Below are 12836 nucleotides of genomic sequence, written 5' to 3'. Positions count from 1 at the left end.
GCAGCACAGTTGGTACTACTCCCCACAGATGAAGTAGGCCTCAGGGCAGTGGTTAGGAGGACCATGTGGAAGTATGGTGGGTGCAGTGCCGCGCAGGAATAAACAAGGGGAGGCGGTGTATGAAATCATCCAGGTCTTTACTCACTTTAGATGAACTTTCAGCCGCAAAGCTTCTCTCTGCTACTCGCGGTGTACTGCGGCCACCGGGAAGGGGGTTCAGCACTCTCCAGGTAGATCAGGAGCACCTGTTGAGATCCCGCTGGTGTGTTCCTCTCCTTGGTAAGTTCTCCCACTGAGTCTCCTCCTGATTGTGTGTGGTATGAACGTAGTGTAAGGCCGGGTCCCACTGGATAAACGCAGTGTGAGAGATACAGGTGGCGACTCCGCTCCGTCCGTATCGCCCTGAGATCCACTAAGCCTCCGGGCTTCTCTGACTGAGACTTGAAGTGACAAAGTCAGATATCGGGGGCCGGTCACCCCTCTTGCAGCAGGAATCCCTCTGGCTAGACCAAAATGAAGAATACAGGAGGCGACTCATCTCCGTCCGTATCCCCCTGGGATCCTTTTGCCTGTGGAGCCTATCTCCTCTACTCCCCTCCAAGGCCTTCTTAGGACAGGACCCTGACCGGGCAGAGACACAGGTTAACTCTGACCCGCTCCTCATCTCAAGGCCAGAGAATGAGGACCGTGTATCTTCAGCCAGCTGCAGACTCTTGCTGGACCCTGACAGAAGACCACAATCAAAAGACCTTGAACTTAAGATGGTCGTGAATTATATAGATTCTATATGTGCTTCCTGTAAGTGTGTCCTCCACGCTCACCCACTACATGGTTCCCCCTATCTTTGGTTCCCCCCATCTCCTCTATCCCGGGCCGGGGCAGCACCCTGGTGCATTTAGGCCCCCTACAGGACAGGAGTGGTGTAGTGTTGAGTGGTGAAGTGGGGTCCTGTGAGATGCTCCATCCTTACCTGAAAGAGGAGATACCACACCTCTATCTGAGGTGCAGCACCCCTGTGGCGACTGAACCCTCAGGGGCGCCACATTCCCCCCCGGTGAAACACAGCACGTCCACGGGCTGCAATAGAGTAAAGAATAGGTACAGACATTCAAATTTAAATATTTTGTAAACAATAAAACAATCTTCCCTTTATGGGAGGTTTGGTCACTTTTAACGTTGCAGGTTATATATATATATACACTGTGTTCCAAATTATTATGCAAATAATATTTTCTCAGATTTTCCCAAATTACCTATATGAATTGCAGTCATTGTAATTTTCCAGTCAAATAACTATTAGAGTACAGTTGAAAGGTTTTTGTACAAACTGCCTATGATAACAGTATATTTAAAAAAAAAAATAAAAAACTCAAACTGCACTCAAAATGCATGTTCCAAATTATTATGCACAGCAGAGTTTTCAACCTTTTCATTTTAATAAAGAACAAAAAAATGGTCATTTTTGAAATTCTAAGCATTAGCAGGTTATTACAAACTGAAATCAAACAGTTTTCAACTCAAAACTTTATTCTAGGTGATGTTACAATTGCACATAGGACCCCTTGTTCGAAAGGAGCTTCTGAACTCTCTCGTCCATTGAATTTGTCAGGTTTTGGATGGTTTCTGCTTCAATTGTTTTGCATGAGGACAGAATACCCTCCCAGAGCTGTTGCTTAGATGTGAACGGTCTCCCGCCATCATAGACACTCCTTTTGATGATGCTCCAGAGGTTGTCAATGGGGTTGAGGTCAGGGGAGCATGGGTGCCACACCATAAGTTTGTCCCCTTTTATGCCCATAGCAGCCAAAGATGCAGATGTGTTATGTGCAGCATGAGACCGGGCATTATCATGCATGAAAATGATCTTGCTGCGGAATGCACGGTTCTTCTTCTTGAACCATGGAAGGAAGTGCTGTTTGAGAAACTCAACATACATTATGGAGTTCATCTTTACCCCTTCAGGGATCCTAAAAGGGCCGACAATCTCTCTCCCCATGATTCCAGCCCAAAACATTACTCCACCTCCTCCTTCTTAGCGCCGTAGCCGTGTTTGCATGGGGTGTCCATCAACCAGCCATCCTCCACTCCATCCATCTGGACCATCGAGATCATTTCATGCATGATAATGCCCCGTCTCATGCTGCACATAACACATCTGCATCTCTGGCTGCTATGGGCATAAAAGGGGACAAACTTATGGTGTGGCACCCATGCTCCCCTGACCTCAACCCCATTGAGAACCTCTGGAGCATCATCAAAAGGAGTGTCTATGATGGCGGGAGGCAGTTCACATCTAAGCAACTGCACTGGGAGGGTATTCTGTCCTCATGCAAAGCAATTAAAGCAGAAACCATCCAAAACCTGACAAATTCAATGGACGAGAGAGTTCAGAAGCTCCTTTCGAACAAGGGGTCCTATGTGCAAATGTAACATCACCTAGAATAAAGTTTTGAGTTGAAAACTGTTTGCTTTCAGTTTGTAATAACCTGCTAATGCTTATAATTTCAAAAATGACCATTTTTTTGTTCTTTATTAAAATGAAAAGGTTGAAAACTCTGCTGTGCATAATAATTTGGAACATGCATTTTGAGTGCAGTTTGAGTTTTTTATTTTTTTTTTAAATATACTGTTATCATAGGCAGTTTGTACAAAAACCTTTCAATTGTACTCTAATAGTTATTTGACTGGAAAATTACAATGACTGCAATTCATATAGGTAATTTGGGAAAATCTGAGAAAATATTATTTTCATAATAATTTGGAACACAGTGTAGTATAAATATATAAAACATTAAAGAGACATACTGTAGAAAATACAGTAGAAAATATTGTAGAAAGTGTCAGTTCAGCAGCATGAGGGACCTGCCCAAAACCCTCAACGTAGGCCCTGGGGTGGCTGCAGGGCATGAAGATCCCGAGTTGGACCTCCAGTAGAGCCACTCCAGACAAGTTTTGCTTCTGAGGTCAGAGGTAGAAGCGGTTTTGCATAAAACCAATAGGGACCACCTAAATAGGTGCAAACTATTTACAGTGTCAGTCTGACTCTTGCTCAACGTCCGCAGGGACAAATGTTTAGTTTAAAGGAATCCGGGTGCAACAAAAAACTTGAAAAGCAAATAAGATTTCACACATAACTGGGAGATGCATCTCCCGGGGCTGCTCACCAGTGGTATCCCCACCGGGGAAATGACTCATCTTTCCCGACGGAGCCTGACCGGTCCTCTGTGGGTAGGTGAGTGGGGCCATCCTCCTTGAATACCCTGTGGACATCCAGGGCATACCACCCACTCTCCCCGTGGTGGCGGGTGTAGGACACCAAATCGCCCGGGTAGAGGTTCCGGCCAGGGTGGCTCTGCTCCAGCCGCGACTCAACGTCCCGCTGGTTGACAAAGACGTCCCGGTTAAACTGTGGGCTACAAATGAAGCCCCATCCTGCCTCCTGGTGGAAGCGCACGATAAGGCCTTCCTCCCGGGGGCTTGGACGGGTGGCCTCCGCCTGACGAGCCTGTGACTTGGCAGCATTGGCGCGCACCTCCAGACGCTCACAGCGGACCCGCTTCTCCCGCCGCTCTTTCTCTAGCTGGAGGAGTTCTTTACGACAAGTCTCCTCCCGCCTCCGCGCTTCAGTCTTGGTTTCCCGGGAGGAAGCCCATCAGGTCGCCCCCCCGGTTATCCCAGGCAAACTCTTCGGCCACCGGGCAAGCGACCGGTGGCGCAGGCAGCCGCAACAACGGGGGTTGCTGCGGGCTCTCTATTGGTGCGGCCCAGTCCGGGTTCGGGCAGGTGTACACCACGGTGCGAGCAGGCCTTATTGGACCAGGAGTCGGGAGGCTTAGCAGACTTCCGGGAGTGGCAGTGGGCCTCGGCCTCCAGAGCCAGGAGTTGCTCCCAAACGATTGCGCCCGGGGACGGGGGTGACGGCATGAGATCAAGGAGGGCTTCGGTGCGTCTCGCGCCCGGGGTAGGGGTTTCAGCCTTGCCCGCACTTGGGCTGCACAGGGCCTCCTGGGCTTCCTCCGCTTGGGCTGGGGCCTCTTCGGTCAGGCGCGACGAGCTCTGGCGGAGGGCTTCGATCTTCCGCAACACCTCCTTCCTCCATTCTGCGGCGGCCAGTCGTTGGGCCTCCTCCGGGTCAGATCCTGCGTTTCACCACGGAGGAAGTCATCCAGGTCTTTAGTCACTTTAGATGAACTTTCAGCCGCAAATCTTCTCTCTGCTACACACGGCATACTGCGGCCACCAGGAAGGGGGTTCAGCACTTCCCAGGTAGATCAGGAGCACCTGTCGAGACCCCGCTGGTGTGTGTTCCTCTCCTTGGTAAGTTCTCCCACTGAGTCTTCTCCTGACTGTGTGTGGAATGAACGTGGTGTAAGGCCGGGTCCCACTGGGTAAACGCAGTTTGAGAGATACAGGTGGCGACTCCGCTCCGTCCGTATCCCCCTGGGATCCACTAAGCCTCCGGGCTTTTCTGACTGAGACGTGAAGTGACAAAGTCAGATATCAGGGGCCGGTTACCCCTTTTGCAGCAGGAATCCCTCTGGCTAGGCCAGAGTGAAGAATACAGGTGGCGGCTCCGCTCTGTCCATATCCCCCTGGGATCCTTTTGCCTGTGGAGCCTATCTCCTCTGCTCCCCTCCTAGGCCTTCTTAGAACAGGACCCTGACCGGGTAGAGACAGTGGTTAACTCTGACCCGCTCCTCGTCTCAAGGCCAGAGTACGAGGACGGCGAATCTTCAGCCAGCTGCTGACTCTTGCTGGACCCTGACAGAAGACCCTCAATCAAAGACCTTGAACTAAAGTTGGCCGTTTATTATATATCAATCAAAAAGTGCTTCCTGTAAGTGTTTCCTCCACCCTCACCCACTACATGGTTCCTCCTATCTTTGGTTCCCCCCATCTCCCCTATCCCGGGCCGGTGTTAGAACCTTGCTGTTAGGTTTTTTTTCCTTTGCTGGTCACGTGACTTTGTTGGCCTATTTAATCCTGCTCCGCCCTTCTGGCTTTGCTGGACTTCATTGTATATCTACTTTCTAGCTAGCCTGTGCTCTGTATCTACTCTGTTAGTTTGCTTGGTCTACGGACCTCTATGTTCTATCTATTTTGTTTGTTCGTCTGTCTGCTACTATTTCTGTTAGGAGGTGTCCCATATTCCTCCCAGTCCTTAGTACTTGTAGGGATTCCCTCCCCACATCTATAGGTCTTCGTACAGACTAGATTAGGACTTTAGCAGGTCTGATCGCAGGATCAGGTTCCCTGTTACATCGTAGGGATTCAGCTGAGTCTTATAGTAGGGACAAATCTCCTCTCTTTCCTTAGCTTTGGTAGCAGAACATAACAGTAAGTCCAGCCTGCAAATTCTCTAAGGAAAGATTTTTCTGTTCCATCATGGTGTCGGTTCAGGATTTGGCTCATCGCCTGCAGGGACTCTCTCTGGAAGTGGCCGAGCTCCGTCAGCACGTGAGTAACTGTCCTGGAGCACATTTCTTGGAGCCTAAGGTATGTTTGCCGGATTTATTTTTTGGTGAACACCGAGAATTTTTTTCATTTAAAAATGCTTGCTTATTGTATTTTCGTTTGAGACCTAAGTCCTCTGGGGATGAATCCCAGCGCGTAGGGTTCATAATGTCACTTTTGCGCAAAGAGCCTCAGGAGTGGGCCTTTTCTTTGCAACCTAGTGATTCATGCTTCAGATCAGTGGATAGTTTTTTTTCTGCTTTGGGACTATTATATGATGATCCTGACCGTGTCGCATCAGCTGAGACTGAGTTGAGACGTCTAAAACAAGGATCGGGTAATGTGGAAAAATATTGTACACATTTTCGTCGTTGGTCCACTCAAACAGGGTGGAACGATTCTGCTCTGAAAAGTCTATTTCTTGCTGGGCTCAGTGAAAGGGTTAAAGACCTGCTAATTGCTTATCCTACACCTGAGGATTTGCAACAGGCTATGCAATTAGCTATACGGGTGGATAGAAGACTGCGTGCTAGGGTTAATGAGAGCAAATCCTCTGCTATGTCAGTTTCTGGTTATGATAATGTGTGTACTAACAGTGGTGAACCGATGGAGATTGGATCGTTGGCACCTCGCTCTCAAGAAAAAGACCGTCGTTTTTCGGAAGGCTTGTGCTTCTATTGTGGAAAATCTGGTCATTTGATTAAAGGCTGTGAGCTTCGGATGAAGAAAGAAAAAAAAATGGTCAGTCACGCCCGTATTGCCTGTTTAAATTCCAAGGGTATATTTTTAGCTGCTTCCACGATTGCTCAGGAAAAATTAATGGAATTTCGGGTGTTTGTTGATTGCGGGTCTACACTGAATGTAATTGATGGGGGATTCGTGGAAAAACTCAATTTAAAACCTGAACCTTTATCATCCCCCATTGCTGTGGTTTCTGTGGATGGCTCCCCTTTGAAGAATATTACTCTCAAGGTCAGTGAATTTCCTCTCACTATTAATGGTGTTCACCATGAGAAATTGGATTTGGTAGTGTTGAATAACTTGCCTTCTCCAGTAATATTGGGTTTGCCCTGGTTAAAATTTCACAATCCTGTACTGGATTGGTCTACCAGTGAAATGAAATCCTGGAGCCATAAATGTTATGACAAGTGTTGTAATGGGCGTATTGCAGCTTTGGATAGGGGAGAATTGCCTGTTCCTATTCAGGATTTTTGGAGAGTTTTTTCTGAGAAGGAATCGCAGGTTTTGCCTCCCCATAGAGACTATGATTGTTCTATTGAATTTGTCCCTGGAGCGACTCTTCCTAAAAGTCGTTTATTTAACCTTACTATTCCTGAGAGGAAGGCTTTGGAGGAATACATACAGACAAGTTTGGCCGCCGGTCACATTAGGCCCTCTAAGTCTCCTGTGGCGGTTGGATTTTTTTTTGTAAAAAAAAAGGACGGCGGTTTACGTCCTTGTCTGGATTTTCGTGAGATTAACAAAATTTTGGTACGCAATCCTTACCCACTGCCATTGATTCCTGATCTGTTTAACCAGTTATTGGGGGCCAAGTGGTTCTCTAAAATTGACCTTAAGGGGGCATACAATCTGTTGCGCATGAAGGAGGGTGATGAATGGAAGACTGCTTTTAACACTCCTGTGGGTCATTTTGAGAATCTGGTTATGCCTTTTGGTCTTACTAATGCTCCTGCATTTTTTCAGAATCTGATTAATGACATCCTTAGACCTTTGATCGGTAAAAATGTGGTTGTGTATTTGGATGACATTTTGATTTATTCGCCAGATCTGGAGTCTCATTGGCGGAGCGTGCGTGAGGTATTACAGTTATTAATGGACAATTCGCTTTTTGCTAAGCTGGAGAAATGTGAGTTCGCTGTACAGAGAATTAGTTTTTTGGGCTACATTATCTCCAGCAAAGGTTTTGAGATGGATCCGGTTAAGGTTCAGGCTGTGCAGGAATGGCCTAGGCCTATTGGTTTGAAATCGATACAGAGGTTTCTGGGTTTCGCCAATTACTACAGAAAATTCATAAAAAATTTTTCTAGTATTGTCAAACCTCTGACTGATCTCACCAGGAAAGGTGCTGATGCGGTTCAGTGGTCTTCTGAGGCCATTGAAGCTTTTGTGTATCTCAAGGAGAGGTTCACCTCTGCTCCCATCCTTATGCAGCCTGATGTTACTAGGCCGTTTTTGGTTGAGGTTGATGCTTCCTCTGTGGGGGTTGGCGCAGTATTGTCTCAGGATAACGGGGATGGATTACATCCCTGTGCCTTTTTTTCAAAAAAATTTTCGGAGACTGAACTGAATTACGATATTGGTAATCGGGAATTATTGGCTATTAAACTCGCATTTGAACACTGGCGCCACTTCTTGGAAGGTGCGGAATTTCCCGTTCAGGTTCTTACGGATCATAAAAATCTGATATATCTTGATGCTGCCAAGCGCCTGAATGCCCGTCAGGCTAGGTGGGCACTGTTTTTCTCGCGGTTTAATTTCTCCGTTACTTACATCCCTGGTACTAAGAATGTTAAGGCGGATGCCTTATCTCGCAGTTTTTCTCCCAGAGTCGGTGCTGAGAAAGAGGAAAACATTTTACAAAAAGGTGTTGTGATAGCTGCTTTAGACTCCGTTTTGGAAGATGAGATTCTTAAAGCTCAGGAGAATGCCCCATCTAACACTCCTCATGGGAGGTTGTTTGTGCCTGGGACCTTTAGGAGAGATTTGTTTGTTGAGTGTCACGAATCTCGGTTGGCAGGTCATCCCGGAATCTCTGAGACCAAGAGACTGGTGGGTCGCAGTTTTTGGTGGCCTGGATGGCAGAAGGAAGTCATTAAGTGGGTGCGCCAATGTACTATATGTGCTAGATCTAAGTCCTCACATACTCCTGCTGCGGGGTTGCTTTGTCCTTTGGAGGTCCCCAGTGCTCCTTGGACACATTTGGCTATGGACTTTATAACTGACCTTCCCCCCTCTGAGGGTTTTACTGTCATCTGGGTGGTCGTGGACCGTTTTAGCAAGATGTGTCACTTGGTTCCCTTCGTCAAACTGCCCTGCGCTAAAACTCTCGCTAAGGCCTTTGTCAAGGAAATTGTCAGACTTCATGGCGTTCCTACTGACATTGTTTCTGATAGAGGTCCTCAGTTCGTGGCTCGTTTTTGGCGTGCCTTTTGTGACAGGTTGGGAATTCATTTGTCGTTTTCGTCCGGATATCATCCTGAATCTAATGGCCAGACAGAAAGGAAAAACCAGGATGTTGAGCAGTTCTTGCGTTGTTTTGTGGCAGACAATCAAGAGGGGTGGTCTGAGTTTCTGCCACTTGCCGAATTTGCTCTGAACAATCATACATCTTCTTCTGCTGGTTGTTCGCCTTTTTTTTGTTGTTCTGGGAGACATCCGTCGTTTGGGTCGTTCTCCAAGTTGGGATCTGCCGTGCCTGAGGAGGAGAATTTTTCCGGTGATTTGGAAAGAGTTTGGACGGATGTGCGTGGTAATCTTCAGGAGGCCAACAGAAAATCTAAAGACTACTTTGATAGGAAGCGACAGGAGATTTTGTTCGCTGTTGGTGACATGGTTTGGTTGTCCTCTAGGAATCTGCGGTTGAGGATTCCTTCTAAGAAATTGGGTCCCAAGTTTGTAGGGCCCTTTAAGGTGCTTCAGGTTGTCAACCAATCTGCTGTTAGGTTGGAGGTTCCTACCTCCTGGAGAATTAATCCGGTCTTTCATGTCTCTCTGTTAAAAAAAGCTGTTGTGTCGGATGGTGACGCCTCTGCCTCTGTTCCTCCGGTGGTGGAGGACGGGGAATATGAAATTTCTCGCATCCTTGACTCTAGACGGTATAGAGGTAGTTTGCAGTATCTTGTGGCCTGGAAAGGTTTCGGACCCGAGGATAACTCTTGGGTGAGGTCAGATGATGTTTCCGCGTCCAGACTTATCAGAGCGTTTCACAGGAGATTTCCTGATAAGCCTGGTCCTAGGGGATCCGGAGGATCCTCTTAGAAGGGGGGGTACTGTTAGAACCTTGCTGTTAGGTTTTTTTTCCTTTGCTGGTCACGTGACTTTGTTGGCCTATTTAATCCTGCTCCGCCCTTCTGGCTTTGCTGGACTTCATTGTATATCTACTTTCTAGCTAGCCTGTGCTCTGTATCTACTCTGTTAGTTTGCTTGGTCTACGGACCTCTATGTTCTATCTATTTTGTTTGTTCGTCTGTCTGCTACTATTTCTGTTAGGAGGTGTCCCATATTCCTCCCAGTCCTTAGTACTTGTAGGGATTCCCTCCCCACATCTATAGGTCTTCGTACAGACTAGATTAGGACTTTAGCAGGTCTGATCGCAGGATCAGGTTCCCTGTTACATCGTAGGGATTCAGCTGAGTCTTATAGTAGGGACAAATCTCCTCTCTTTCCTTAGCTTTGGTAGCAGAACATAACAGCCGGGGCAGCACCCTGGTGCATTTAGACCCCCTACAGGACAGGAGTGGTGTAGTGTTGAGTGTGAAGTGGGGTCCTGAGTGATGCTCCATCCTTACCTGGAAGAGGAGATACCACACCTCTATCTGAGGTGCAGTACCCTTGTGGCGACTGAACCCTCAGGGGCGCCACATTCCCCCCCGGTGAAACACAGCACGTCCGCGGGCTGCAATAGTGCAAAGATTGGTACAGACATTCAAATTTTAAAAGTTTTTTTGTAAACAGTAAAACAATCTTCCCTTTATGGGAGGTTCGGATACTTTAACGTTGCATGATATATATCTATAGTATAAATATAGAAAACATCAAAGAGACATTATGCATGTAGATAGGTCGGTAGAAAACATTGTAGAAAAGTGTCAGTTCAGCAGCATGAGGGACCTGCCCAAAACCCCCAACGTAGGCCCTGGGGTGGCTGCAGGGCATGGAGATCCCGAGTTGGACCTCCAGTAGAGCCACACCAGACTGGTTTTGCTTCTGAGGTCTGAGGTAGAAGTGTTTTTTTGCATAAAACCAATAGGGAGCACCTAAATAGATGCAAACTATTTACAAAGTTAGTCTGTCACATGCTTAGCGTCCGCAGGGACAAATGTCTCTTTCAACTAAATCCGGGTGTAAAAAGGAACATAACATCAAATAACAGTTCACACAACTGGGAGATGCATCTCCCGGGGCTTCTCCAAAGCGGTATCCCCACCGGGGAAATGGCTCATCCTTACCAACGGAGCCTGACCAGTACTCTGCAGCTAGGTGCGTGGGGGTATCCTCCTTGAATACCCTCTGGACATCCAGGGCATACCACCCACGCTCCCCGTGGTGGCAGGTGTAGGATACCAAATCGCCTGGGTAGAGATTCCGACCAGGGTGGCCCTGCTCCAGCCGCGGCTCGACGTCCCATCGGTTGAGGAACACGTCCCGGTTGAACTGTGGGCTGCGGATGAAGCCCCATCCTGCCACCTGGTGGAAGCGCACAATAAGGCCTTCTTCCCGGGGGCTTGGACGGGTGGCCTCCGCCTGACGGGCCTGTGTTTTGGCAGCCTTGGCACGCACCTCCAGGCGCTCACAGCGGATCCTCCTGTCTTGCCGCTCCTTCTCGAGCTGGAGGAGCTCTTTTTGGCAAGTCTCCTCCCGCCTACGCGCTTCGGCCTGGGTCTCCCGGGGGAAGCCCATCAGGTCGCCCCTCCGGTTGTCCCAGGCAAACTCTTCGGCCACTTGGCAGGTGACCGGAGGTGCGGGTAGCGGCAATAACAGGGGCTGCTGCGGGCCCTCTGTTGGTGCGGACCAGTCCGGGTTGGGGCAGGTGTTCACCCAGGTAAGCGCAGGGTTCCCCGGATCGGGAGTCGGGAGGCATAGCAGGTCTCTGGCAGTGGCGGTGGCTTGGGTCTCGGCCTCCGGAGCCAGGAGTTGCTCCCATACGATGACGCCCGGGGATAGGGGTGTCGGCAGGATATCTAGGAGGACCTCGGTGCGTCCTTACCCGCACTTGGGCTGCACAGGGCCTCCTGGGCTTCCTCCGCCTGGGCTGGAGCGTCACTGGTCAGGCGCGATGAGCTCTGGCGGCGGGCCTTGATCTTCCGCAGCACCTCTTCACTCCATTCTGTGGTGGCCAAGATAGGGGTATGTGGCGCCCCTGAGGGTTCAGTCGCCACAAGGGTACTGCACCTCAGATAGAGGTGTGGCATCTCCTCTTCCAGGTAAGGATGGAGCATCACTCAGGACCCCACTTGACACTCAACACTACACCACTCCTGTCCTGTAGGGGGTCTAAATGCACCAGGGTGCTGCCCCGGCCTGGGATAGAGGAGATGGGGGGAACCAAAGCTTGGGGGAACCATGTAGTGGGTGAGGGTGGAGGACACACTTACAGGAAGCACTTATTGATTGATATATAATCTACGGCCATCTTAAGTTCAAGGTCTTTGATTGAGGGTCTTCTGTCAGGGTCCAGCAAGAGTCTGTAGCTAGCTGAAGATTCGCGGTCCTCATACTCTGGCCTTGAGATGAGGAGCGGGTCAGAGTTAACCACTGTCTCTACCTGGTCAGGGTCCTGTTCTAAGAAGGCCTAGGAGGGGAGCAGAGGAGATAGGCTCCACAGGCAAAAGGATCCCAGGGGGATACGGACGGAGCGGAGCCGCCACCTGTATTCTTCACTCTGGCCTAGCCAGAGGGATTCCTGCTGCAAAAGGGGTAACCGGCCCCTGATATCTGACTTTGTCACTTCACGTCTCAGTCAGAAAAGCCCGGAGGCTTAGTGGATCCCAGGGGGATAAGGACGGAGCGGAGTCGCCACCTGTATCTCTCAAACTGCGTTTACCCAGTGGGTCCCAGCCTTACACCACGTTCATTCCACACACAGTCAGGAGAAGACTCAGTGAGAGAACTTACCAAGGAGAGGAACACACACCAGCGGGGTCTCGACTGGTGCTCCTGATCTACCTGGGAAGTACTGAACCCCCTTCCCGGTGGCCGCAGTACGCCGTGTGTAGCAGAGAGAAGCCTTGCGGCTGAAAGTTCATCTAAAGTGAGTACAGACCCGGATGACTTCATTCACCGCCTCCGCTTGTTTATTCCCGCGCGGCACTGCACCCACCATACCTCCATACAGTTTCATCAATCACTGCCCTGAGGCCTACTCCGCCTGTGGGGAGTAGTACCAACCAAGCTGCCAGAACACCGGCCTCAGAGGACTGTTGCAGCGCTGGTGGCCTTCACCAGAAACCGCAGGTGGCGTAGTTGAACAACCACTCATCCAAAAGCCCATTATTTTCATGTGACAGCCCTGGGCACGGAACGGGTCGAGGCCACTACTGCATCCCCCCAACATCTACACTGACCCGACTCCGAGTAACCCCACCGCTCAGGGAGGGCGTCACACCTCTTCCCTGGGTGGGGGAAGGAAACAGACAAGGTAC

The sequence above is a fragment of the Phyllobates terribilis genome, unplaced genomic scaffold (genome assembly GCF_046119375.1).
Source record: "Phyllobates terribilis strain yellow unplaced genomic scaffold, ASM4611937v1 Scaffold_7__3_contigs__length_470593459, whole genome shotgun sequence".
NCBI classification, from domain to species: Eukaryota; Metazoa; Chordata; class Amphibia; order Anura; family Dendrobatidae; genus Phyllobates; species Phyllobates terribilis.
This window is presented reverse-complemented; position numbering follows the sequence as displayed.